Raw genomic sequence first — 5,946 nt, forward strand, 5'->3', positions numbered from 1 at the left:
GAGTTATCATTGATATGTTCATAATTATAAATTTACTGTTAACAAAATTTTGAATTTAAAAACTAAGGCTTTTCTACCTCAGGAATAGATTACCTTACGTAGCTGTGTTTGACAAATTTAAGTCCTCAATGCTCTTCAACTTCATATTTTATTTGGTCTTTTTAACTTTTTTTGTTTCGAGTGTCACTGATGAGTCTTTTGTAGACGAAACGCGCATCTGGCGTAAAAATGAAATTTCAATCCTGGTATCTATGATGAGTTTATTTATAAGCTTAACTATTTTATTCAAAGGTCAAAATATAGGGCTTTGCGGCACATTTTCAACATTTACATGCACCGAACTTGTTAGCGTTTAAATGTATACTAAAAATTTGTAATACCCCTACCTTCACTTTGATTACTTTAGAATTCCATTGTCACAGCATAAATATGTTTTTTTTATACGTGTAACATTCCCGAGATATGTCTCTATATGAGATGAAACATAGAGATCATATCTTGGAACCAGTACGTAAACAAATCAAACATATCTAACCAATAGAGGCGTCGTTTGAGAAACAGTTGTATTTAATACAAATTAGAGGAATAGGTAGCTATAAGACCATGTTTAATCCATCATTTTCTACATAAGAACATACCTGTTCTAAGTCAGGAATGTGATACTTGTTATCCATTCGTTTGTTGTGTTTGATGTTCTTATTTTGTCATTTTATTATATTAGGGAAAAAGTAAAATCACAAAAATACTAAGGAAAATTCAAAACGGAAAGTCCCTAATCAAATGGCAAATTCAAATGATAAAACACACCAACCAAATGGACAACAACTGTCATATTCCCGACTTGGTACAGGCATTTTCATATGTAGAAAATGGTGGATTGATACTGGTTTTATAGCGCTAAACCTCTCGCGTATATGAAACAAAGACGAAAGATTGTCAGAAGAACAGTCAAACTCATAGATTGAAAATAAACTGACAACGCCATGGCTAAAAATAAAAAGACAAACAGACAAATAATAGTACAGAAGACACAACATAAAAACTAAAGACTAAGTAACACGAACCCCATCAAAAAACGGGGGTGATCGCATATGCTTCGTAAGGATAAGCAGATCCTTCTCCACATGTGGCACTCGTCGTATGACAGTCGCATCAAATTCCATTATATTTCAACGATGCGTGAACTGATGCAGGCACGTTCCGTTTTGAATTTTCCTTGGAGTTCAGTATTTTTGTGATTTCACTTTTTACAACCAAAAAAAAAAAAAGATTTCTCCAAACTTTTATTTGTTTTGTGTTTGCACCTCTTACAAACCAGTTCTGTGTGCACTTTAAGGAACATTTTTCATACATTCATATATAACAACCTTTTCGTTTGGGTAAAGTAAATATAACTATACCAAATATATATATACTTATCTTTAATGGATCGTTGACAAATCTTACAACAAAGTTTTATCTTAATAATGTTAGTTTGAAAGGTTCGTGTTTTAAGTAATAATTTTTTTTTAAGATCAATAACTTATATCAATAAGCATAAGCGAAACAACACTGAGTAATACATCGAAATAATTCATCCAAAACTGTAAAAAATCTGTGATTTTATTTTTTTATTTTTAAGCTTCAAACATATTTCGCCAATTTAGATCTACAAAACGCCGAAGGCACCGAATTAAACATTAATCCCTTAAAAATAATACATTTTTCATATTTCAATATCAACAGAAGATATATATGCATATACAGTATGTCAATTAACCTGTTTTACATAATGAATAGAAAACAATGATACACAAAATCTGATAGTTCGATTCTTAGTTAATTATTTTATAACTCTTTTCTCCTTTAATGGAACTTGAAAATGTCCTGTTATGAATACCTTATTTTTAAACTACTGCAACAGATAAAACACTACCGTTGGCTCTCTATATCCTGTTCTGAAACATCATCCATTTCGAAACTGTTAGATCTTTTATCCGTATATTCATCTTCTCCTTTTAATATTTGAGTATATTCTCCTTTTAATATTTGAGGATATATACAATAATCGTCTCCTTCTGCCTCTATGGTGATTTTAACTTTTGGTACTATTCTATAAGTTCTTTTTAAATCAGACATTAAGAAATCTGGTATTTCACGAAATGAAATGTTTCCACGTTTAATATTAACCGAAACCATTCTCCCATATTCCAATATTGCTTCTATTGAAAAATCTGTTGGATAAACTTTTCTGTTACTGAGAGATTTTATCTGAGGTGGTCCGGGTAACTTTTCTCCGTTTGGTCCATAATAGTGATGGATTTCTTCTGGGCTAGAAATATATGTAGGTCCCGGATGAAATGAAGATGGTCGCGGCACAAACGCATTATAGATATTATTCGGATACACATAATCAGCAGGAACAACATTAGATGGTCTCAGATGTGGTTGTTGTGGTTTCATCATTTCTCTCTGAGAAAACGGTCGCACTGGTTCTGAATAGTAACTTGGAATAGATACAGAGTTACTGGTATACATGTTCTCACTACGATTTTTTAACATCATATCATCCACTGTGAAATGTGGAACGTATTGCGTAGATCCTCCCTCTCCCAGGACTGGTAAATCTATGATGGACCGGTCTCCGAATTTTGTATTTACTACTCCTCGCGAACTACTTCGTGTTGACATTTTTAGAAAACATTTTTGACTGAAATCCTACATTTATCTTTTAAATCTCACAGAAAGAAACTAAAAGATTACTGAGATATTGGTTTTGTTTTGTTTAAATTTCACATGATCAATAAATCAGTTTTATCTGTCATTTCAGACTACGTTCTTCATTTAATAAATTCTGTTTAACTATGGTTTTATCTCTTGTAGTCTCAAATGATCCAGTTATAAACAAAACACTGTGAAAATTAAAAATTACTCAGGTTTATAATTTATAATAATACGTATTTGTCTTCAGTTTACCGCCCAGTGATTGTTTTGTCTCGCTAATGCACGCCATGGTTGTCAGGAAATAATAGTACATCGAAACTAACTTAGGTCTTTTATGTGTATATCAACTGTATTTCAAAGAATGTTTCATAATTTAACTTGAAAGCATGTGAGAGGATTGATAGAATAATACCTTTTAGCTGTTTAATGTCTATTGTTACCTGTTACCTGTTACCTTCTGTAATTCCCTCCTCAATCAAGATATCCTGGAGGTCATCCAGTCACTATACAGTTAAAAAAAATTCTATCTACCATTGACAAATATCAAAAATGATAAACCCTAATCTAGTAAAAAAAAGGGCTAAATATAAATAAGGCACTAATTTGAAGAGCATAGAGGACTCAAAATTCTGAAAGGTATTGCGTGCCAAATGATACAGCTAAAGTGTTAAACATGCGACCAAGGTTGTCAGTTTTGTTCATCATTTTTTATCCTCTAGGTACTATCTGGGACTATTATACTAACAACAGATCGATCAGTTTCCAGTCCCGTTAATATAATAGTCACAGGTACTATTTAATGGTCTACGGAAAAAGGTGTAAAACAAAACAAACATTATTTCAAAAAGTCTTTTTATATCGAGAAGTTGGGATATTTTTATGTAGACCTCTGAACTAAAGTCTCCTTTGTGTCTTCTTCTTCTGTTTTTTCTTCTTTCAAGGAAGGAATCGAATTCATATAATTTGAATGTGTATGGTCCCGCGAAAACTCTGTACAGTACCGGGCAACACAGCAAGTCTTCTCAAATGTTTTTACATTTAAAACATTCGCCAATTTATAAACTATTAATACATGATGTGCTGATTACGTCAATCAGAATCTGCTTTCAGGGCACCTCTGAATCCATCTATCGTGTCAGCCGAGGTTGTTTTAACTGGTAGTTGATTCCTATCCCTGATTGTTTTTTGGAAGAATGACTATCCATAGGTTTCAGTTTTTTTTTTTTTTTTTTTTGTGGTAAAAGTGGCCTATACCTCTGTTCCGGCTGTCGTTGGGTATTATATATTGTTGTCTGTCTATATCTATTAGCTCGTGCTGGATTTTTTAAAAATAGCATACATAGTCTGTTGGTTTTCCTGCGTTCTTCCAAGCTTTCCCTCTGTAGTTGTTTAACCATGTGTGTTACACAGACAGGTGTTCGGTCTGAGTAGTTGTTATTGACAAATCTTTCTGTTGTTTTTTTTTTTTTTTTTAACTTTTTCTAATGATTTGATTTTTTTTTTTGCTGGATGGGTCCCAAACTAGCTGTGTCCATGTCAGGATAGGTTGTTGCTGATGGTAATGACTAAGTATTTACTGGTGCGTAAAAGCTCATTTGAGGAGTAGGGCTATCGTTGGCAAATAGTTTGGTTTCTGAAATTATTTGTTTTGACATAAAAACATTCAATACTGATATATACCGGTATATGAAAGAAAAATATAAAAAGAAATATTCCAAGGTCTGAAAATTGTAGCTGTAAGGCATGTTTACTAAGGTAATCCGGCAGTTTTTGATGATTTGACTGAAAACACAGACAATGAGACATGGCGTTAATTTAAAGACAGATTGATATATCTATGAACAGACTGTAGTAATTGAATCAATCGTAGATATACTTGCCCGACTGCTTAAAGAATGGAACTAAAAGGTAGAAACATGTAACTTAATCTTTGAATGTCAAATAGTTTGATGGTGTCTTTTCGTCCTATATTTCTTTTTTTTTTAAGTGCTAACACTAACTTCTCTTATATATCTATACTACAGAAGTTCTGTCAAGTTCACAGCTTCCTTTAATTCAGTCAGTTTGACGTTTGCATTCGATATATGACAAATAGGAATATATGATCGTAATCACTACTAGTGTATGGTAAGGAAGAGAGAAGAGGAAAAACCTCTCTAAACTTTTTGACAAAGCAAACAAAAGTAAAAGAGGACACTGACTTACTAGGCCAAATAATTATGACGTCTGGCAAGGCTATTTTAATTTTTTTTTTCTGGGACGCCTTCCTATGTCGTAGGAAGGCGTCCCAGAAAAAATTAAAATAGCCTTGCCAGACGTCATAATTATTTAGATTACAGACTTACTACTAGAGTTTTGCTTTTTAATCGTGCATGCATCCGATCAAATGAATCAATAACTATAACCTATTAGAATTTAAATGTTGTAGGCTTAAATAAGTAACAAGAAGTACGCAATTGTCCTATCCCTTTTAACTTACAAGAATCACTTGTATTTAAAAGTTGAATTTCAATGAAGAAAATTGAAATCACAGATTTCACTGTACTTATAACTGTATGCGGACTACTTGTATAGATCCGTAGACAGTCGGAAATTGGCTCTGTACTTAGTAGTTTAATTGAAGAAAACAATTTTATAACATATAATTAAAAAAAGATATAAAAATCTTTATAAATATAAAAAAGAAGATGTGGTATGATTGCCAATGAGACAACTATCCACAAAAGACCAAAATGACACAGACATTAACAACTATAGGTCACCGCAAGGCCTTCAACAATGAGCAAAGCCCATACCGCATAGTGAGCTATAATTAAAAGGCCCCGATAAGACAATGTAAAACAATTCAAACGAGAAAACCAACGGCCTTATTTATGTAAAAAAATGAAAGAAAAACAAATATGTAACACATAAACAAACGACAACCACTGAATTACAAAATCATTATTTTTTCATAGTTTTTAAAAGAAAAAAGGTGCCAATGTTAATATTATGAATAATCTAGAGAGAATCATTTCCCGCCAAATTTCTATTGACTTATATATCTAAAAACAAGCAGACGGACCTTCACTCCCGCCCCCTTCTGCTTTTTTAATTCCTGTATTCGTGCACTATCAATTAATAGTCTTTTAAAAGCTTGTTGTTTTGAAACAGAGAAGCGAACGTCCTTAAAATTGTTACAATGAAATGCGGAATCTGAACACCACCGATAAGTTCCGTTTATTATAATAGACAATTCAAACA

Source organism: Mytilus galloprovincialis, chromosome 4 (assembly GCF_965363235.1).
Source record: "Mytilus galloprovincialis chromosome 4, xbMytGall1.hap1.1, whole genome shotgun sequence".
Lineage (NCBI taxonomy): Eukaryota > Metazoa > Mollusca > Bivalvia > Mytilida > Mytilidae > Mytilus > Mytilus galloprovincialis.